This window comes from Mastigoproctus giganteus, chromosome 7 (assembly GCF_048544385.1).
Source record: "Mastigoproctus giganteus isolate SK-2022 chromosome 7, ASM4854438v1, whole genome shotgun sequence".
NCBI lineage: Eukaryota > Metazoa > Arthropoda > Arachnida > Uropygi > Thelyphonidae > Mastigoproctus > Mastigoproctus giganteus.
In genome coordinates, this window is record NC_143581.1 from 180,238,552 (window position 1) to 180,262,930 (window position 24,379).

At 39.4% G+C, this 24,379-nt stretch overlaps 1 protein-coding gene across 1 annotated transcript in view; it reads left to right on the forward strand.

Moving 5' to 3' along the window:
• Window positions 1-6,084: 6,084 nt before the first annotated feature.
• The window catches only part of LOC150083370 (SHC-transforming protein 1-like), a 301,635-nt gene continuing 283,340 nt past the window's right edge, over window positions 6,085-24,379 (forward strand). The window contains exon 1 of the mRNA XM_090377222.1: window positions 6,085-6,154. The gene's annotated coding sequence lies outside the window, so the exon portion shown is untranslated. The remainder of the gene's footprint in view (window positions 6,155-24,379) is intronic.

Genomic DNA, 24,379 nt, shown 5'->3' on the forward strand with positions numbered 1-24,379 from the left:
CAGGTAAATGAACCACTAGGTGGCAGTGATCACAGTGTGCTGAAGTGGGATTTACTCAAAGAGGTAACTACTATTAGGGGTAAAGGGAAGGGTTATTGCGTTCGTAAAGGCGACTACGATGGACTGAGACAGTATTTAAATTCTATACAGTGGGACCAACTGATGATGTTACCAACAGCAAATTCAAAATGGGGAAGCATTCAAAGAACTTATCTTGGAAGCTACTAGGCTTTACATACTAACTAAGAAATATTGTTCAAGGTTTAGGCCCAAGTGGATGTCAGATGAACTAATGAGACATATGGCAGAGAAGAAAAATGCATGGGATACATACAAATTAACACGTGACACAGAAGCCTATGATAGATACAAGTTGATCTGTAACCAAGTTACAAAGGAGGTTAGGTAGGCGAAGGCAGATTACGAGAAATCTTTGGCAAGGGATGCAAAAAAAAACAGCAAAGAGTTTGTTACTTATGTAAACTCTAGAAGGAAGAGGATGAATCAGATTAGTCCACTTGATATCGATGGGTCAACCGTTGATGATCTTGCTCAGGTAGCTAACAAACTAAATGAATATTTTGCATCGACATTCGCACATGAGGACTTATTCAGCGAGGGGAATGCCAGAGGTGTATTCAACTCTGGCAGTAAGCTAGAGAATCTTTTAATAACTGAGAGTAAAGTGGAGGAGAAATTGTTGAAGATAAATACAAGAAAGGCATCTGGGGTGGATGGGATATATATCCAGTTATATTAAAGGAGGCAGCAAAGGAAGTAAGCAATCCCTAAGCCATAATTATGAGAGCTTCCTTGGACTCAGGGGAAGTACCCATAGACTGGAGATGTACAAATGTAACCCCAATTCACAAAGGAGGATCAAAGGCTGACACAAGTAATTATAGGCCTGTTAGTTTAACTTCTGTTCCCGGAAAATTAATGGAGTCACTGGTTAAAGAAGCACTGCAGGATCATCTAGACAAGACTTCAGTTATAGTTCAGACACAGCATGGTTTTGTTAAGGGGAAGTCTTGCCTGACCAATTTGATTGGATACTATGATGCAGTCACAAAAGAACTGGATGCAGGGAATAACTTTGATATTATATACTTGGATCTTAGAAAGGCTTTTGATACTGTTGCACATGGAAGACTGCTACACAAATTGGAGCAGTGTGACATTGGAGGCAAATTGCTGCTATGGATAAAGGGGTGGCTGAGGGGGAGAAGACAGAGTGGTAATCAATGGACACTGCTCATCGTGGACTGATGTTATTAGTGGAGTCCCTCAGGGTTCAGTATTGGGTCCATTATTGTTTTCTGTATTTATAAATGATATTGATGATGGTATATCAAGCTTAATGTCCAAGTTTGCAGACGATACGAAGGTTGGCAGGGTTGTCAAGGACACTACTGACACTATGCTACTGCAACAGGATCTGGAAAGGTTGAGCAGATGGGCTGAGAGGTGGCAAATGAAGTTTAACATTGACAAATGTAAAGTACTACATATGGGAAACAGCAACCCCAGAGCAACGTATCAACTCTGTGGTACTACACTGACAGTGGTAGAGGACGAAAGGGACCTGGGGGTGGTTGTGCAGGCAGATATGAAGTTCTCTGAGCAGTGCAGACGGGCTGCAAGAGTAGCTCATGGTGTATTGTCGATGATATATAGGAATTTTTCTAGCAGGGATAAGGAGGTGATTATTCCCTTGTATAAGGCAATGGTCAGGCCACACCTAGAGTACTGTATACAGGTCTGGAGGCATCATTTCAAGAAGGATGTAGAGATGCTGGAACGAGTACAGAGAAGGGCAACAAGATTGGTGAATGGAACAAAGGGGTGCTCTTACGAAGAAAAGCTTAAGTTTTGCAAATTACAGTGTCTGGAGACTAGGCACCAGCGAGGTGATCTGATAGACGTGTATAAAGCCTTGAATGGTTTGAGCATGCTCAATGCTGATGGGATTCTTCCTCTTGCTCAGAATAATCACCTGAGAGGGCATAAATTCAAATTGAGGAAAGAGAGATGTAGGATAGACGTGAGGAAATTTGCCTTTAGCCAGCGGGTGGTTGGTTGGTGGAACAGACTTCCATCCCTTGTCGTGGAGGTTGATAGCCTGAATAAGTATAAGGCTCAGCTGGACAGGTATTTCGAACGAACAGAGGGGTGAAGTGGAAGTGGTTATTTTTTATTTATTTTTTTTTTTTTTTTTTTGGCTGATGCTGTATAAGCTTGATTTCTTGCATCAAATGCCTCTACTAATGCTAATGCTCGATGGGATTGATGTCTGGGGAATTTGGAGGCCAGGGCAATACCTGGAAGTCTTACTCATGTTCCGCGAACCAGTCTCGAACATTCGGGGTGGTGTGGCATGACGCATTATCCTGCTGAAAGCCAAAAAAAAAAAGAAAAAAAAAAAAAAAGTAGTGTCTGGTTTATGCAGTATTGTGTTATGTTCTGTTGTTGTGTCTCTGGCTACTTGGCCGCAGGTACCCTAGTGACATTGCCCGCCACCACCACTGGGAGGTGAGCCATGCTGCCCTCATACTCTGGTTTGATCTCTGCCAGGGTTGCCCGAGCTTTCTGGACGGAGACCAATTAAAAAAAAGGAAGAGAGTGGAGAAGATAGTACAAGTAGTGGAGTCAAAGAAGGCGGATGAGGAAAGAAGGCATCGTCCAGCAGAAAGAAGAGTTGGGAACGGAGAAGTAGGAATCACCCCTGGTCTGGGAGCCCACCGTAGGCCAGGGAAAGGAAGACAGCTTGCAGAACAAGGGAGGTCTGCAAAGTTGTGTTGGTGCAATGGGAAGTGTGCGATTACTATCAGTTCAGAGCCATCATTCCTATGAGGAAGATGTCCAGTTGGGTGTTCATTCAGTTCTGATAGTGGCTGGTGATGAGGGAAGAGCAGGTACGAGGAGAATTCATAGCAGTTTCAGGAAAGTCTGGTCTGGATGTCTATGTTGTGGGATGAGACGTGGAGAGATGATACCAACACCTTTTGATGACAGCTGAGGCATACCTCCTAAAAGCTAAAAACGCTTCTTTTGATTTTAACAGGTTGCTTTCTGGACTAAGTGTGGTTAAATTTAGATCCAGTAGGTTGATTACATAGGTCCAGGTAGATGCTACATGAATGCATTACGTGGTGCCATCCTCCAGTTCTCCACATACATGGTGGGCATCGTTTACAAGTCCAAAGTCCTGAAGTCGCTTTTTGAATGACCCATCTTCTGTCAGAAGAAAGGTAGTATGTAAATTAGGGAAGAACCAGCCAAGTCTGTTTGTTGAGGTAGGAAACACTAGGTAGAAATAGCTTGGTAGTACTGCCTTGGTGGAATCATCCCAACTGATTTGCCAGAGGGAAACGAGTTCCTGCCAAGTACGCCGATGCATTGGATCTGCATTGACAATAGTTTTTATCCCCAAGAATTCAGTTTCTTTCTGATAGCATGGGAAGCTTTGTTCTTTCTGAAAGCCCTGTGAAGGCTGCTTGTAGGTCAAGGGGGATACAGCCTGTTAATATTTGTAGTGGTGCTGTTGATGTCATTCTACAAGTCCGAGTCATTTTTAATAACATCAGCCGGATATCTGCAGGATGAAGTTCCTAGTGCTGCCGATGATAGACAAACATACAGCAGTGCCGTATGTTACGAATGGTACAAAAACAGCTGAATAAAGAAAGTGGAGTGCAGGTCCCTTAAGACCCCAGTCTTTGCTGGTGAAGCAAGCAAGCATAATGATATAATTTTTGGCCTTCTCTTTCATGAACTTTAGATGTGGCATGAAAGTTCTGCAGTCATCTAGGGTAACACCTAAATATTTGAATGAATGTTGATTCTTGAGTAAATGTCCTTTATAACGAATGGTTGGTGGTTTGTTAATGTCAAGATGTCCTTTGAGAAGTAGGGTTCTACTTTTATCTAGAGATTTCCAACTTATTCTCTTCAGCCCAAACCGACAGGGCATTCAAGACTGTGTTGACTGTGTTGTCTCAATAGCTGCACGAGTAGGTCCCTTAACGATAACCAAGTCATCTGCATATGAGAGTTGTGTGGTATGGGGGAAGTCCTGCAGGAGCCATTCATCCAGAATCATATTCCAAACATCTGGCCCCAGAATAGAACCCTGCGGGCAGCCTCTGGTGAGTTGATGGGTTATACTATGAAATTCTGTTTTCATGGTAACTTTTCTGTTAGAGAAGTAATCTATAAGACATTTGAAGATGTTGAAGGAGCAGCCAGATATTCTGGCTTGCGCAGGATCCCTGGCCACCAGACGGTGTCAAAAGCTCCCTTAAAATCTACAAAAAGCGCCAGTACGTAACGGGCATCAGAATTATCTGCTAGCTGAGTGGTTTTCAGTAGTGCATCAATAGTTGAGCACCCCTGCTTGAAGCCAAACTGGAGTGTGGAGGCAAGTCCTTTGGTTTCATAGACAGACTGAAGACAGGCGAGAAGTAACCTCTCAAATACTTTTCCTAATATTGGTAATAGAGCAATTGGATGGTATGCTTTGGCTGTACCAGTGGGATGATTTGGATCTTTTGGATAAAAGTTTAAGGTTGGTGTTGAATAGCTGTACTCGAACATCGGGTGCAACAGATCAGTGAGGTCCAGTCCGGGAGCTTTTCCATTTTTGATTTTATTTATGATTAATGCAACCTCCTCTTCTGTGGCCGAGGGCAAGTAGCCCTGATTCTCAGTGATGACGTTTCGGAGTACTTCAGTGTCATGATCAGGATTGTCTTGGTAGATTATTCCATCTGGAATCTTGTTCATTGTCTCTTCCCAGGAAAGTGTCTCAGAGGAGACCTCAGAACAGATAGAATTTATGATATCCATGGACCCTCCTTTGTTCCTTATGAGCTTGTGAACCAAATCCCAAGGGTTTTTATTGCCTTCCTTCTCCACCAGATGTGCACATATATAGAGATGGTGTACATGTGCAGTTCAGTGCAAGGCAAAAGATTTAAGTAACAGTACGTGGAATGGTATTCTGCGCTAGGCTCACTGGCATAAGTATCTGGAAAACTGCAACCCTGCCTGGATATTCATGCATGACGATGTCTCAGGTGTATTGAGATTGATCCAGTAACCAAATAGCATCCAACCACGGCGATCCTGCAGTCAGAAACTGCTCATTGACGTAAGCGGCCAACAAACTTGTCATTGTAGCATAAAGGTTAGTCAGTCAGATAACTCCCTACAACAGTGATAATCAAAGAGGCATTTCAGAATGCATAATTCGTTGTACTTTATAGTGGAGTGTTGCAGTCAATAACTGAACCAGGTTCCACTCTTTTCAGAAAAAGAAAAAAAAATCATTATTGTACACTGTGATCAGAGATACTAGTGCTGGATGGTGAAGGTTGGTAAAAATGTTGCCTGATCTAATGAATCCTGTTTCATGCTGGTAAGAGGAGCAGAAGGCAGCAAACAGCAGGAGCCCATGTACCCATCCAGCCAAATGTTGGTTAGTAGCAGCAGTGTAAAGCTATGCTTGCATCTACCTATATGTATTGGCACAAGTTGGATTACTTGTGTACATGTATGACATATGAACCTTTTTACATTTATATACAAGCACCCATACAAATCTATAGCTAAAACAAATATCATCAGAGGAGGAAACTTAAGTGTGTGTACATTACTTTTGTTGAAATCGCATAAAAGAAACGTAGAATTTAATTGTACGTAGCATGTTTGGTATGGTATTATAATAATAACATAGCACAGAATGTTATTATATATAAGTATTTTCAAGTTGTAGTTCATGTAAACAAACGATTTTATTCACAATAAATACATTGTTATTTGAACGGTAATTCAACAAATTGACAAAAAGAAAAAATTTTTGAAATGTTTGTATCCAAAACAAAAATGGAATATGATGATTTCAAATCAGATAGAACATGAATAATGCAAATTGTTAAACAATATACCTTAATGTCATCTATGTTAATAACTATAAATTATTCATATATAGACTTTCCTTCCAAATGATTGTCTTTTTTTTTTTTTTTGTTGAAATCAGAAATTTTCTTTTGACTAAAAGTCCTTTATTGCAGTGTTTCTCAACCTGTGGTCTGCAGACCAACAGTGGTCCCTCAGTTGGTTGTAGGTGGTCCGTGGGAAGGTAAATTTTATTGTAAGTATAAAATATAATCACAAATAAAATTAAAATTGGCAATCAACTGTTTATTTTGTTGTCGCAAATCAAGAGGCATCCCTTACAATGTAAGGGATACCTCCTGATTGGAGTGAGGCTTACAATGTAAGACATTGTGTTGCCAGCTCACTGTTGGTGAGGCCACAAGACAGGGCTGGATTTACATATAAGCTAAACAATCTACAGCTTAGGGCCTCGCTCCGTCTTAAAAAAATCCTTTTTTAATATTGTCACAGGTGAACTGTAAGAGAGAAGGGCCTCATACATGTTATTGCTTAGGGCCACAACAAGTTTAAATCCGGCCGTGCCACAAGCTTTCATCTGTCAGTTGATCACCAGCTTCTGAGCATGTAATATGTATTGGATTTGTTTTTGTGTATTCGTAAAGTAATTTTTACGTTTCACAAAACTAGTGTGCAAGAATAACTGTTAAAATTTGTAGTGATTATTTGATTGTATATGTTGGGTGAGTTTTTTTAGTATATTTTTAATTATATTTAATTAATAAGTGATATTTTGTTTGAGATTGGAATTATTGGAACAGTGTGGTTTTTCGACTGGATGCTCATGTATAGACCATTTATTCACTGTTAAGCAAATTCTGGAAAAATTTCAGGCTACAAACCAAGATGTAGGTATGCTGTTCATACACTTAGAGAAAGCATATGATAATGTGCCAAGAAATCTTCTGTAGAAGGCTATGAAAAAAATGTCAATAACCCAGTCATTAATTGAAATAATTAGAAGAATCTACAAGAACAATACATGCTGTATAAAAATTGGTTCAAAAATATCAAGAAAATTTAAGACTTCCAAAGGACTACTTCAAGGATGCTGTTTGTCACCTACTTTGTTTATGCTGTACTGGAAGTTGTTCTAAGTCCATGGTCACAGAAGTGCAGTTCAATGGGTGTTCTTCCCCTTGGTCAAAATAAGTACCTTTACAATCTACTGTTTACAGACAACCAAGTTGTGATATCACAGGATGATGATGTAAACTGCATGGGCAGAAAGTTCCTAGAAGAATATAATACATGGGGGACTGACAGTTAATTTTAAGACAGAATACATGAATTGAAGTGAGAAGATTCTGGATTTAGATGGAATACAGGTGAAAACTGTACAGCAATTTAAATACCTGGGTGCAGTTATCCAGGCTGATGGATCATCTGTGCAAGAAATTGAGAGAAGACTGGGTGAAAGGTAGAAAGGTCATAGGAATGCTTAATTCTGTGCTATGGAATAAAAAATATTATTAACAAAACTAAACAAATATACACTGAGTGACCACTGAATTATGACCACCCCTATGAAAACTAAATGCAACCTGTTGACCACGTGAGGTACGAGAGTGCGCAGTTAGTCAACCTACGTAGCATAGATTAGGTGTCAGTGGTTTAGTAGGTAGTGAAATTCTGAGAATGATGGGTAAAAGGAAGGATTTATTGGACTTTGATAAAAGACAGATTGTGGGAGCTCGACGAGCTGGTGCCTCGATTTCCCAAACGGCTGAACTGTTGGGGCATTCGAGAGCCACTGCTGTTAAAGTGACCAGGACTGGTGTCAAAATGGTCAAACAATGAACTGACGGCAAAGCTGCAAAGGTCAGCGAAAGTTTGATGTTAGAGGTGAGTGCCGGGTCTGATGACTCATATAGGCGAACAGGCATAGCACTGTTGAAGAGTTGACTACCCAATACAACACAACCTGGAACAATATCTGGCATGACCATGCTTCACACACCCGCACGTGTGGGCTATACCAGCAGACGACCTCTATGGCATCCTCTCCTAACCAAGGTTCATCGGCGTAAAATATTCGCCTGGTGCAAAGAGCAGTCAAGTTGGATGTTAAAAGACTGGAAGAAGGTGTGCTGGTCGGATGAGTCACGTTATTTACTCCACACCATGGATGGTCGTGTACGGATTTGGCGCATCAACAACACGAGGCTCTTTATCCATCATGCATGGTATCATGATGCAGGCCAGTGGAGGCGGTTGTATGGTGTGGGGCATGTTTCACTGGCAGAAACTTGGACCCCTGGTGCATGTGGAACAAAGTATCGCTGGTCTCCACTATCGTCAACTGCTTGCTGACTGTGTACACCCCGCTATGTTACACTTTTTCCTGAATGGCGATGGTGTCTTCCAAGATGACAATGCACCGAGCCATCGGGCACTTAATGAGCAGGAATGGTTTGAGGAACACAGTTCTGACTTCTAGCATATCGAATGGCCTCCGAACTCCCTGATAGCAATCCCATAGAGCACTTGTGGGACACTATGGAAAGGCATATCAGACGTCTGGATACACCAATCACCTCCATACCTGCATTGCTAGCCACAATGATGCTACTTTTAATTATCATTAAAAGTAGCATCATTTTATAGCGATTGCATGGGGGGCACTGCTGTTTGTGTTCTGGAGTAGAGTATACTAGACTAGAGCAGTAGTACTCAATCTTTTTTGGCCAAGGCACCCCCGGAAGTTCGGCAAGGTCCTCAGGTTCCCCTCCAAGATTATCATAGGCATAGAATGCTAAGAAAGGGGCTGTTTTTCAGATTTTTTTTTTTTTTTTTGCATGTGTTTACTGTATTAATGGAACAAAAATATACCGTTACTCTTAAAATTTTTAAACTAAAAAAAGTAAGTATTATTAAGACTACAAATTAAAAAATAGGCTTACTCAGTGAATCTAACAAGACCTGCAACAGATTTTTAGGAAATTTGCTGAAATTAGGTGTCAAAGCTGATAATTGACAACGAATTTCTGCTGAAGCGTTTAAGTCTCTTGGTTTTTTGTTACAGTGTTTGGCAAACCTACGTTCACATAAATAAGGGAAAGAATCCAACAAACTAGCCCAGAAAGAAGACAGTGGAACACTAAAAAACTCTTCTTTTGTGGATAGACCAGAGGAGTTTCGGTTTTTCAAAAAGGATTAGTTATCTACCTATAATTTTCAATGTCGAAATTGAATATTTTGACATTGAAATTTTGAAGAATATTTTCTTGTTGATTTCAAAATTGACAGGAAAAGTATTGAAGGTATCATATTGCCCTGCTTCAGCTCTTTTTCTCCAAAGAATAATTTTATCTTTGAATGCAGAGATTTTATCATTAGTCTTGAAAAGTGTCGTATTTTTAAGTATAGATTCAGTGCATTCAGTTTGTCAAATATATCGACAAATATATGCAACCCCTTGTGAATTATAATCACTAGACATAAAAAAGTCTATGAATCTCTGCAGAGTTGCCGGGGTTGGCCCTTAGCAGGTGTAATACACCTGAGAAGTGGGCTGAAAAGGACCACAAATCTTATCAAAGAGGGGAGCTCCTCAATCGAAGCAAGAATAACTCCTTGTTATGAGCCTTCTGTGGCAGCCTTGTCTGCACGAAACATTGCCATCTTCCACTCGTATGTAGAGGTCTGGGTTTGATTCCATCAACTGAAAGAATTTCTAAAGTCCACCCACCTAAGGCTGTAGTTAGACTATCTCAGGGGAAGGGTGTATTGTTTTCCCATGTGATTTATTCCCCGGTTTTCAGCCTTTCAACATATATACTGCTAGACATAATGCACTTAATGGTTATGGACACCTTAGGAGCCGTTAATACCAATATAAACAAATAAATTCTTGCTATCCCCCCCCCCCCCAGAGCAATTCATGAACCCGAACCCCAAACTCTAGGATTGACTCTAAAATATTTACTACTTGTTCAGTAGTAAATGTTTTTTAAACATAGTATTGCAAAAACTATGGGGAAATTACACAATAAATGAGTTTTCTATTTTATACTTCCGGCAGGTCCACACATGGAATCAATTGAAACACTCTTTACTACTGTCCCCCTGACCTTTTTACCTTTACCTCTCACCTACAATCAAGCCTTTTGTGGAGTGCAATTTAAATCTAGAAACAACTATGACGATTTTTTTTTTTTTTGTAAATATTTATCAAAAAATATAACGTTTTATTAGAATATACAGCGTTGATACCTATTGATATTTTTTTTTTTTTTTTTTTTACTTCCTCATATATATATATATGTTTTTGGAAAATATATATATATGGAAGCTTTGCAGCACTTAAAACATGCAGCTATGTAAGTATTTTGAAAAAAAACTTTGATCCGCATGTGGTTTTCACCAATTTTGATAATGAAATTACTGCAGCTGCAAACATCATAAGGATCATGATCAGTTAAAGAGTTGTCGGCTTAATCTTTGTCAAAGTTACGTAGGAATATTTAAAAACTTGGCCTGTCTACAGACAAAGACAAATAATGGGTCGTAGAACGTTATCTCCAAATACCTCTATGGACTTCTGTTCTTGAAAGCAGAGGAAGTGGAAAATCGCTTCTCTCTTGTTTTGATCTCATATATGTATTTATTGCATGCATTATTCCAAATAAATATATGTCAAAACTTATCCGTTTTTGGATTGTTTGCTGATTTCATTTACAACTAATAGTTGTGATTGTTTCCATTCTGTTAACTCTGTTTTTATAGTGCACATCAAACAATTTTCAGTGTCTGGAGGTAAAGTGTTTATACCTATATAAAGTTCACAAATTAGGCTAAAGATCCCTGGAAATTTTGAAAAAAGGGACATTTTATCAGGGAAAAGAAGGGAAAAAAAAAAAGAAATTAAATCCCAATGTACTCTAAACCTGATACGATATCGCATTTAGAGTACATTAAATCGCTGTTTAAAATTTTTCTACTCTTGGTATATCTTAATTTTCCACTAATATGAAAAAGCAATGTATGCAATACTGAATATTTTTAATTTATATTATTATATTTTTACTTTGTATTATTGTAAAATGCAAGTACAGACTAATTAAGTTGCAATGCGCAACTTATTATGATTATTAGATATATATTGCAAGAAAGTCTGAAGCTTATGCGCAGAGAGAGAGAAAGAAAACAAGTCAGAAGTAGAAAGAGAAGAATGATGATATCGACTTAGTTCGGAAACTCGGGTGCATGTGTCCATCGGAATCGTTTACAATTAGTTTAATTCTAAGTAAAAATCTTCTATCAAGGGGATTGTTCGAGAAGAATTTAAGCTAAGAACCTGCTAAATTTCGCAAAATTAATTTTTTTTTTTTTTTTTTTAAAAGGGCTCGGGCAGGCTCACCCCCAGCATACCAATACTTACACGAAACTAGTCGCTGCTGTATGTATAACGCATCAGTCTCAATTCATATGGCTGCTTACCAGAAACCAGCAGTGACATAAAGTGGAAGCTTCTCACTGGCTATGAACATATAGATAGCAGTTGGCCAGTTCAACTTCTCGGTATGCGATGGGGTAAAATTTTGCGCTGGCCAACTGCTTTCTATTGTGTTTATAGCCAGTGAGAAGCTTCACCTGCATGTTGCTGCTGGTTCCAGGTAAGCAGTTATCTGCGTTCTGTGTGTTCATACCGAGAAGTTGCACTGATCAACTGCTTTCTGTTTTTATAGCCGGCGAGAAGCTTCCGCTTTATGTCGCTGCTGGTATCCGGTAAGTGGCTACTTGCATTCTATGCGTAGCACCCATGTAAGTACGTGTCCTGCTTCATAACGATACAATTCTCAACAAGATGGTGCATGACCCTGATGGGACCATCTGTGTGCATTTCCTGTTGGGCTTGCCGCACACTCAAAATGCTCTAAAAGAGGGCATAATGTGGTTTCACCTTAAGACGGATTTCCATTTCTAATGAAGCAAGTGAAAAATAAAAAAACATCGAAGCATGAATTTTTTAGATAATGCAAGAAAAAAAACACATCGTATACATACATTGAAAATGTATAGTCACAAATATAATGAATCAAATTATATATAAAAAATAAATATCAATTAAACAAACAACAAAAAATGAATTTCTCTCAGCAGTGTGCTCCAGTAACCGTATATGATTGGCATATAATTGCGATTGTTTGTTGGGATCCTTGAAGTTAACAAAATGATTCAGTCATATAGAGAATTTTTCCCTTCAATTAATGTTGTGCTGATTATTGATCTGAGCAGAGTTTAGGAATTATCCTAGTGATATCAGCAAACGGATTTCGATCTTCTGCTAACTGAATAAACTACTGTTTTTAGTTTGACATCGTAAGCACTGAAAAAACAGAATTTCTTAGGATTTCGCCCACAAGTTTGGCTCACAACACCTTAATTTGGTTGGTTTGGTTTGGTTTTTTTTTTTAGGAGCATTAGCAACTAAGGCCATATTGCATCTGGGATATGCGGTGGTCATTCCCTGACCTTTCTGCATCCTCCGTATTTGGTGGTGACGGGCTTGAACCTGGTTTAATCAAGAAGCGTGTGCTACGCACTACTGCTCCTTCCCACCTGGCTACACCTTAATTTGGACTATGTATACTAGTCCCTAAGCTGTATCGGTGCCTACAAAAGTTTCCAGGAACAGATGTCTCAAAAAAACTGTTAAAAATCCACTGTAGTTTTACCGGTAAATGTAAATGAGATGAAGTTGCAGTGACTGGTATTTGATGTCCAGCAGCTGGCGAGATACTATTTTCTTGAAAAAAAATTTTTGCCCCTTCAAATTAATCTAGCTGTCCATAATTACACTGATAAACAAAAGAATACTTTTTTTTTTCTGTCACACATATTAGAGTAATTGAATTTGAAAATATTTTTTTGTGCTGATTTTTCAAATATTAAATAATATTTTGTCTGTTACCCACAATTTTAATATGATTTCAGTTTTATATAAATATTAAAATTGGTGACACTATAACACACGTTTTTCTTTTCTTTTATTTTTTAAGGTGAACTTGTTACCTTTAACTGAACTAGACTGTAGCTCCTGTTGATTTACTGTTGTATTTTGCCTGAGGAACATACATTTCTCCTTGGCATCCAACAGTAATCACTCAGCATGCTTGGGCTCCACTTAGCCTGGTACCTCTTTTCCATTGTGGAAGCAGTTTGAAAGAAATGCTTTCTTCCTATGTGCATCACTAACATCTTGGTTTTAGCATTAGCATTAGTAGAGGCATATGATGCAAGAAAGCAAGCTTATTCAGCATCAGCCAAAAAAAAAAAAAAAAAACCACACCACTCCCATTTCACCCCTCCGTTCGTTCGAAATACCTGTCCAGTTGAGCCTTAAATTTGTTTAGGCTATCAACTTCAACAACAAATGATGGAAGTCGGTTCCACCAACCAACCACCCGCTGGCCAAAGGCAAATTTCCGCACATCTATCCGACATCCGTCCTTCCTCAATTTGAATTTATGCCCTCTGAGGTGATTATTCTGAGCAAGAGGAAGAATCCCATTGGCATTGAGCATGCTCAAACCATTCAAAGCCTTATACACCTCTATCAGATCGCCTCGCCGGTGCCTAGTCTCCAGACTCTGTAATTTGCAAAACTTAAGCCTTTCTTCGTAAGAGCAACCCTTTGTTCCATTCACTAATCTTGTTGCCCTTCTCTGTACCCGTTCCAGCAGCTATACATCCTTCTTGAAATGAGGCTTCCAGACCTGTATACAGTACTGAAGATGTGGCCTAACCATTGCCTTATACAAGGGAATAATCACCTCCTTATCCCTGCTAGAAATGTTCCTGTATATCATTGACAAGACACCATGAGCTACTCTTGCAGCTCGTCTGCACTGCTCAGAGAACTTCATATCTGCCTGCACAATTACCCCCAGGTCCTTTTCATTCTCCACCACTGTCAGTGTAGTACCGCAGAGTTGATACGTTGCTCTGGGGTTACTGTTTCCCATATGTAGTACTTTACATTTGTCAATGTTAAACTTCATTTGCCACCTCTCAGCCCATCTGTTCAACCTTTCCAGATCCTGTTGCAGCAGCATAGCGTCAGTAGTGTCCTTAACAACCCTGCCAACCTTTGTATCATCTGCAAACTTGGACATTAAACTTGATATACCATCATCAATATCATTCATAAACACCGAAAACAACAACGGACCCAACACTGAACCCTGAGGAACTCCACTAATAACATTAGTCCACGTTGAGCAGTGTCCATTGATTACCACTCTCTGTCTTCTGCCACTCAACCATCCCCTTATCCATAGCAGCAATTTGCCTCCAATGCCACACTGCTCCAATTTGTGCAGCAGTCTTCCATGTGCAACAGTATCAAAAGCCTTTCTAAGATCCAAATATATAATATCAAAGTTATTCCCTGCATTAAGTTCTTTTGTGACTACATCATAGTATCCAATCAAATTGGTCAGGCAAGACCTGCCCTTAACAAAACCATGCTGCATCTGAGGTATAACTGAATTCTTGTCTAGATGATCCTGCAGTGCTTCTTTAACCAGTGCCTCCATTAATTTTCCTGGAACAGAAGTTAAACTAACAGGTCTATAATTACTTGTGTCAGCCTTTGATCCTCCTTTGTGAATTGGGGTTACATTTGCACTTCTCCAGTCTATGGGTACCTCCCCTGAGTCCAAAGAAGCTCTCATAATTATGGCTAGGGGTTTGCTTACTTCCTTTGCTGCCTCCTTTAATATAACTGGATAGATCCCATCCACCCCAGGTGCCTTTTTTATGTTTATCCTCAACAATCTCTCCTCCACTTTCCTCTCAGTTATTACAAAATCATCTAGCTCACTGCCAATGTCTACTTTACCTACGTCATTCTCCTTCCTGAATAACTCCTCATGCGTGAATGTAGATGCAAAATACTCGTTTAGATTGTTAGCCACCTGAGCAGGAACCTCAACTGTTGAACCATCAATATCCAGTGGACCAATCTGATTCATCCCTTTCCTTCTTGAGTTTAAATAGGTAAAGAACTCTTTTCTGTTTTTCTTTGCATCCTTTGCCAAAGATTTTTCATAGTCTGCCTTTGCCTGCCTAATCTCCTTTGTGACTTGGTTACAGACCAACTTATATCTATCATAGGCTTCCATGTCGCCCATTAATTTGTATGTATTCCATGCATTTTTCTTCTCTGCCACATGTCTCATTAGTTCATCTGACAACCATTTAGGCCTAAACCTTGAACAATATTTCTTAGTTGGTATGTAAAGCCTGGTAGCTTCCAAGATTAGTTCCTTGAATGCTTCCCATTTTGAGTTTGCTGTTGGTAACATCATCAGTTGGTCCCACTGTATAGAATTTAAATACTGTCTCAGACCATCATAGTCGCCTTTACGAAAACAAAAACCCTTCCCTTTACCTCTGATGGTAGTAACCTCCTTGAGTAAATCCCACTTCAACACACTGTGATCACTGCCACCTAGTGGTTCATTTATCTGCAGATTCTTAATGCATGAAGAATCACTACTGATAATCAGATCAAGAGTATTGCTCCCTCTTGTTGCCTCACGAACATGCTGCTGTAGAAAACAATCATCCAATAAATCCACAAAAGCCTGGCTAGTGTGTGAGTGACCAACCCACAAATTCCAGTCAATATCTGGGAAATTAAAATCCCCCATTATAAGACTCTCTGATTTACTGGCCCACTCCATTTCCCTGTACAATTTCTTATTATACTCATCAGAGTCATTAGGCTTATAGCACACTCCTACTCTCAATTTTGATTTCCCTATGCTTATGTCACACCAAACTGACTCGACACTGCCCTGTCCATCGATGTCGACTGGCTTCACTTCCTTGGATTTTATGTGTTTCTTAACTAATAGCATAACCCCTCCTCCCCTCCCCTCTTGTCCTGTCTATCCTTTCTATACACATTGTAATCCCCAAATTCCAGTTCCGCATTCCTTATATCTGTGTGACACCACGTCTCTGATATCCCAACAATATCTGCCTCTGATGTTTTGAGCAATACCTCAAATTCATCAAATTTATTTACCAAACTCCTAGCATTGGTGTATACACAAGTATGCATGCACCTGTTTCTATTCTTAGCTACCCTAACACAACCCATGTGTTTATTTGTACCGCAATGACTCCCATCAGTCTCTGAAATATCCTGCATCTTGTTTTTCAGGCTTCTGCTCATTTCAATAGAAGCAGTGCAAGAATCACTTCCATCTCTGCCAGTGGCTACTGTTAATCTATTAGTCCTTGTATCCCTCCCAACTAGCAGTTTTCCGACCCACCTAACACTGCCTCGACAGCATCAGCAAAAATTCTTGCACCCTTTCTATTTAAGTGTATCCCATCCCTGTAGAAGCAGTCTCTCCTGTTAACAAGTACAGACCAGGCTGAAAAAAATTCTACCCCTTGAGCCTTGCACAATCCCTCCAGGGCCGAATTGATCGACAAGGCTCTCATCATATACTCCCTCCTATCGTGTCTGGGCAGTATTGCAGACACTTTCAAATTCAACCCTAATTCACGGCTTTTTTTCAGGCCCCTCCATAGCCAGGTGGGAAGGAGCAGCAGTGCGTAGCACACGCTTCTTGATTAGACCGGGGTTCGAGCCCGTCACCACCAAATACGGAGGGTGCGGAAAGGTCAGGGAATGACCACCGCATTTCCCGGAGCAATATGGCCTTAGTTGCTAATGCTCCTAAAAGCCAAACAAACAAACAAACGGTTTTTTTCAACAGTGACCTGTACTTGCTAAGTAATTCTGCCGGTCTCCTACTCTTAATATCATTAGTGCCAACGTGTACAACTATATCACCTTTTGTGCCCTTAAAAGATGATATCCGCTCTACAACGTCATCAACCTTTGCCCCTGGCAGACATACCCTGGTCCTATTCCACCTATCCTTTTTACAAAGCATGTTCCCCGTTTCCCTGACAATAGAGTCACCAACAACTACTAGTTCCTGTGGGACCAGCGCATTCTGCCTAGGGGGCTGCCTCTGTGTTGCATGATGACCAAGTGCAAGCTCTGGCGTTGTTGTGGGCAGCTGAGAGCTTGATGGGCCCCTCAATTTATTTCCTTCGAGGTCATCCACCCTGTCCTTCAAGCTCTCATAAAGGCCCATAACAACACTGAGTTGTCGCCTGATTTCCTTGCACTCCTTACATCATGCACACACAAAGACATCCCCCTTGGCAGTATCATGTCCCGTACCCGACTGCTCCGCAAACATCAAGCAAACAGTGCATTTTAAAAGACTGTGATTCAGAGGGCAACTGCGCCCCTCAGTTTGCCCCTGAGCCACTGCACTCCCATTAGCTTGAGCCTTTTGCTTTGCTGCTCTGGTCTGAGTCATGATTCCGATTTAATTCAATAAAATTTCAATTTCAGAACAAAATTAAATCCTTAAGTTATATCCCAAACAGTTATAACGCTATATTTATTTTTTCGGTATCGAGTGTTTTCTACGAGTTCCCTTTATACAACTTCCGTATCACGTGTACCACTATAGTTATGTATTAATTATTTGTTACGGTTAAGTCGTTATATATATATGTATATTTAGTGTTAAAAGTACAATTTAATTGACAAGAAAGTTTATCAAGATTAATAGATTTACTGATTAATTGACAATATTATATTATGCACTATACTACACTAAGCTTATGCTATAGTGTAAAAATGGCGGGAATTCATGAACGGTACTTCTACGGACTCGTAAGTATTGATCAGCTTCCAAATCTCGCTATCTCAATTTAGAATAAACTAAGGATCCTGACTAGGTCTATAATCTACTTATAGAAGAAGTTAAAATGTGTTTTCTGGGAAGAAGTTAAAATGCGAGTCCAAGAAATGGATCTTTAGAGACACATTACATATCATAACTTCACATGCCTCAAGAAGCTGCTCACTGACTATTTCTTGGTAATTTTCAGTCTTGAAATTTCCTAAAAAATTTCAATAACTTTTTATTATTATTATTAGCTATATGGTGCAAGGTAGCCTGAGACTTATGCTGCACCAGCCAAAAAAATTCCCGAGTTACCCTAAGAGAGAGAAGTAGAAGGGAATCACCAAGAAAGAGAAGAATGATGATATCCAGCTCATGATTATTGGTGTGCCAAGCCCATACTCACCACATGTGAGCCCCTGTGGTTTTTAAGCAAGTTCCATGCAGTTTGTTCAACTTCGTTTAACTGTTCTTCAAAATGTTCATGTTTCATCAGCTTTTTTATTTATTGTACCACAAATATGCTCTCTTTGACTTTGTTCTCACTGACTTTAGTAAATTTCTCTTTCAGGCAAAGAAAACTTGCTTCATTTCAAGCTTTGACAAAATTTTTCTTTAAACCAAGTTTAATATGCTGTGGTGGTAATAAAACTTTATCAGGAGTAATCAGTGGTTTGTTCGGAACATTTTTCTTTCCAGAAATCAGCTCTTTTCTTTGAGGCTGTTTTTTTAACATAATGGTTTTTCTTGTCTACTGCCCCATTCACAAATAAAGTGGCAAGTATTTGGTATAGCCAAGTTCTAGGCCTAGTAAAAGAGCAATCAGTTTGTCACCACAGATATACCAAGAAAACTGCTCGTATTTGTTGCGTGTCAGTAGAAGTTTCTTGTGATCATAGGTTTCTTCTTTTGTGTACATGTGTTGTCGACATGTTTTTGTAAGGGGTGGCTCCTAGAATGTGAGTTCATCACTGCCTCTTATCTCTGCAAAGGGCAGTACCACTGTAAGAGGGCCAGAAATGTGAGTAGTATAGGTTTGTATGTATTATGTGGGTGTTCTGTTGTGTTCTGGCCACTTGGCTACCCAGAAGCATCAATCACCCGGACAGATGATTCTGGCTACTTATCCACACCACAGGAAGGTGGGCCAGTCCCGATGGAGCACATCTGTTTCGATACAAGACTCTGACCCAACTGATGTTGCCAAAATGTGGGCCAGATTTCTCTGGGGGCCCACTCCAGAGAGGAGGAAAAAATTCCCATGGTGCAAAAAAAAATAAATAAATAAATAAAAAAAATTTCTCGTGGTGAAGAAAATAAAATTAATAAATAAAAAAATTCCCTGTGGTGAAGAAAAAAAAATAAAAAAACAGAGCTTTCCGGCACCAGTGACAGCCCCCAAGTCCATTTGTGTAAAGTGTAAAATGTGTTTAGGGTCAAGCGGCACAAGAAATTCCATCTTCGCGTAGTTTTCATTGTGATTGATACAGTTCGCTGTAAAGGGTAGAGATTTAAGAGATTTAAAAGTGTATGGATCTTGAGATATGTAATGTTGTGTATACCATTGTTGCTCTGGCTGTTTAGCCGCCAGGCCCTTGCTGAGGCCCAACGTTGCCCAGACTTTGCCCCAAGGAGGCAAACCAGGTACCCAGTAGTTTGAATTTTATTCCGGCAGTTCCTGCCACTTAGTTTCCTGGGATTTTGGAGGCTAGGGGGGAAAAAAAAAACGCACACACACTTTGTTGATTGATTGCATGGGGTGAAGCGTCGCTTGAATTTGAAAGGCCGAAAGAATGGACAAAATCATAATTTGGAAATTTAGATTTAGATGTGTGGGGCATTCGCTAGTATGCAGATAGAGAGGGGGGCTGAAGACTGGGGGGGAGAGACAGAAGTATGGAGTCAATAGGGAAGGCAACCCCAGTTTTGTGTCAGTGGGGCATGCCAATGCCCCACCAGGAGGAAACTTGGGGAGGATGCAGGAGATCATCTCCTCCCCCCACCAGGGAGAGGGAAAGAAAGGTGAGCCAGACAAGATTGCCAATCAGGCTTGTGCAGAAAACTCTGCTGTCACTTTGTCATGTGTAGGTCAATCTTGGGACAGTGTCCTGACTGTAGATTCGTCCATTTATGTAAAGTATATTGATGTCTAGCGGCACCAGTGGCTCCACCATCTCTGCATTGCTTTCATTGTGGGTGTACCAGTTTGCTGGGAAGGCCAGAGATTTAAAAGTTTATGGACATTGTCTACGTGTAGTGTTATGTACTGTTGTTCTTCTGGCCATTTAGCCGCTGGACCCCTGCTGAGGCCCCGGTCTACTCAGAGCGTGTGCTACTGCACATGCTCTTTGAGTAGAACGGGGTTCAAGCCCCTGACTGATAAATACGGTCGATCTGCCAACCCACACTGGATCAGCGTGGCAGATTACGGTCCATTTCCCTCAGCATGAATTGTTGAGGAGGCTTCCATCCTGCAGTGGTTGATAATGGCTGCAATTTACCTTTTTTTTCTGACAACTTAAATATAGATGTGGATAGTATCCTCAGAGACATTAGTAGAAAAAGCACAGTAACTAACGCACGAGAAAGCAACATTATTGTTAACAATATTCATGAGCAGCGATGCAGGTATGGTGATGTGAATACTTTTCACATTATTACAAAGTCATTACCACTGCATTACTCATTGATAATGAGCGCTTAAAAGCAAAGGTAGATGAGCTTCAGCTGCGGGTAAATCGGTTTGATGATTTGGTCAGAGGGCAGCCAAAGATGTCAGGAATAGGAGAGCAGCTACCAGCGGTACCGTATGCTGATAAAGTGAAGTTATCTACTTCCCCTATAACATCCCAAGGATGGTATAGGGGAAGTTAGTAGAGTTGGTGGTGGTCAAATGGGCACTACCGATAGAGGAGATGTTTTACAGTTCAGGCAATATCAGTCTAAACCGAATAATACTCTAATATTGAGAGCTGAGGACGAAAACAAATTTTCCACGAGTCAAGATGTTAAAAATGTTGTACAGTCTCTGAAACAGGAGTTTAGAGCCATCGAAATTAGAAATCTCAGAACGATCAGGAACCAAGGAGTTTTAATAGAGAGACGGAGAAATCTGAAGACGTAGATAGAATCTTGGATTCTGAACAATTGAGGGGGGGTTTAAAACAGAACAGAGTTAAGTTTGCTAACCCCTCCATTTTAGTATATGATGTGCCCAAAGAGGTTACCAGTGAAAAATTCTTAAATGATTTATATTGTAAGAATTTCAAAGATCATAGTTTCCCAGAAGACAATGTGTGGGGGGGGGGAGTCACATTTAGAATTAGTACTGGTACAAAAGCAAGGCACAAAAATTGGGTTATTAGTTTAGATCCTAAGTTTTACAGATGTATCTTTAATAATAATGATAGGATTTTATTGGATTCTCTTCATTTAAATTTAGAAAATTTGTTGTAACTAAATGTTTTAAATGTGGTCATTCGGCTCCATACTGTACACATAAGGTGGTGACGTGGACATTTGTTTAAGGATTGTCAGTCCAAAGAAGCAACTCCAAAATGCATAAACTGTAAAAGACAGGGAAGAAGCTATGAACATTCTATTAGAGACATTAACTGTCCTGAATATCTTAAAGACTTAGAGGTAGCAAGTATGCGCATCTGTTATGAATAATTGTGGTAATTTAAATTATAACGGAGCTAATACTTTAAGGTTTATGCAACTTAATGGACAGAAGTCCAGGTTAGTGATAAATGAAGCTAAGGTATTTATGTGTTCTGTGTATGCAGGAACCATATGTTGGTATTTTTGCTGACTCTTGTAGAGTAATTGGTTTTCCCTTGACATCCATGGTTATATATACAAAACAGGTCATACCTAAAAGTGCTATAATTGGGTTCAATAAGAGTTTAAATGTCACTGTTATTTCAGCCTTATGTACTGAGCATGCTACTTGCATACATATTTCAACTAGTGTGATATCCTTTTATTTAGTATCTTCAATACAACACTTAGAAAAGCTTATCAATTTTGTACATGGCAGGAATATTATTATTACAGTAGATGCTAATGCTAAGTCTCATCTGGGGCATAGTGGTGTTACTGATTCTAGGGGGATCCAGCTTGAAGAATTTGTGTCACAACTTGAATGTATTGAACGAACCATATAAACCTTAGTGTCTCACAGCAACTTCACAGAAGAATATATTCTTGGGATGTGGCTACTTACATAACTAACAGTGATCATAGGGCAATTCTTTTTTGGGTAAATATAACTGGTAGACTACCAAGGGATATTACTAGTGATGATTGCAGTAGGTTCAATTATAAAACTATAAATTGGGCAAAATTCCATAATGTGTTAAATATCAGTTTTTCTAATAATGTTAATTATAGTGTTCTCTTTGAATGCATTAGAAAATGCTTACTTTATTCAGACATCTTTATATAATGCTTTGAATTGTGCTGCTAAGAAAAAAAAAAAAGAATTTCAATGTTTAATGTTCCATGGTGGTCAATTCAATTGGGCAGATTGAGAAGAGAGGTATTTCATTTAAGGAAGGTATTTCAAAGACTAAGAGGAAGGGGTAATACTGATGCTATTGTTTTTAAGGAGTTATATAAAATTAAAAGAAGGGAGTATCAAAAGGCTATTTATGATCATAAGTATAAGGCGTGGAAAGATTTAGTGTTTACTGTTGGTAACAGTAACCCATGGGGGTCTACTGTTTAAGATAACTAGGAATAAGCTATCTTAAACAGTAGAAACATATCAGTAATTTGATTCGTACAATAATATCTGATAATATTGAAACATATGATTGGTATTCCACTATGATAAATCTGCAGTTGGAAGACAGTTGGGGCTCTGAGATGTTTGGCTGTTCTCTGAGGAACATTTCATTGTTTTTCAAGAATATTGTAGAAGGGTCTTTAGTAAGAAGAGATTGCTTCCAGTTGTTATTTATGCTATCTAATTTAACTGTATATATTTTTTGGGGGGGGGGGGGAATTTTAATTGATAAATCTGCAGTTGGAAGACAGTTGGGGCTCTGAGATGTTTGGCTGTCCTCTGAGGAACATTTCATTGTTTTTCAAGAATATTGTAGAAGGGTCTTTAGTAAGAAGAGTATTGCTTCCAGTTGTTACTTATGCTATCTAATTTAACTGTAAATTTTTGGGGGGGGGGGGTTGATTTTATTTATATGTATATTTATTATTATTATTACTATTTTTGTTTATTTAATTATTATTTTTTTTTTGTATTATTTTTATTTTTTATTTTTTTGTGCTTCCAGGTGTGGGCAGCCTGGCAGTGGGAATATGGGCACCCACCAGTATTGCACTATCTCTGGTGGGTGCGTGGTTTTTAGTGCAATAAGCACAGACAGAATATTAGAACCATGTGTCAGGGACGGACACCAGGTAGCCGACACCTATGTGGTGTCTGCTCCCTAGTAGCAGAGTGACCTGTTACTACCAACATAAACAACACATTACACTAACTTACATTATACTGCAGGCCTATTTGTAGTAGTACTACGTGGGTACAAAATTATAGATGGAGATAGACGTGTGTCTGGTTGCCACCCTCCGACAGTTATATATACAATACAATACACAAATGGACATGGAGCAAGACATTCCATGTTCCCAAGGGAGCATTTGCAGATGATCTTGTACTTGCACATAATATTTTTAAGAAAAATAATAAGTGTAAGTTACTGGCTATTTGGCAATTGAGATGGGGGGGGGGGAGTGAAATGGGCGAGGTTACACAGATGTTTATACCAAGGGTAGAGTTTGCCATTGATAAGAAAATTGACAAATGGTTTTACCCTTTAATGGAGTTGTGTTATTTAATCATTGGACATGGCTCTCTGAATCACAAATGATTTTATTTTGGTCTTGTCAGTGAACCAACATGCCAGTGTGGAACTTTTGAGACACGGTATCATGTTCTCTATAATTGTGTATTGTACTCTGATTTCAGGGTTAATTTGATGCAGGTAATTGATAATTTGGCAACGGTAATGAGAGCACATATTTACAAAGTGAAGTGTCTTATTTAGCCTTGCAAGAGTATGCTGTTAATGTTTTTAAGAGAAGAAAATATAATTTAGCTATGATATCTGTATCTAGGTTGTAAAATGGTTTAATTTATCCACCATTGATCTGATGCCAGCTGCCGTAGTTTTGTTTTATTTTGCAGGTCGCTTCCTTAAAAGTATTTCTTGTGTGTTTCGGCTGTTGTTCCCTTTTGGCTTTCTGTGTGGCACATACATCTTTATATTGATTGTAGTGTGCATATGTGTACATCTGCATCCTTTGCTGCTGCTTTGCGCGCTTTGGTGTGTTTGATGTGTTTGGTCTATTTGTTTTCCCTTTATTTCCAGAGTTTTTAGTTTATTGGTGATGTATTTAATATTTTATATCTATTTAAGAATTAACTATCTGCTGCTTTGCACGATGCTATTCTTTAAATTACAGCAGCTTCTGTTTGCTATCCCTAGATAGTCTTATTGGTTATACCTTCGGCAATTTGCTTTCTGTTCTTTTCCTTGTGGAATTTTGTATGATTTGCACTTCTGCCTCTGCATTAACTTTCATAGTTATTATATATATACATCTGCATCAGTAGCATAGGTACCATGTAGGCAGGCAAGGCAATTGCCTCCGGTGTC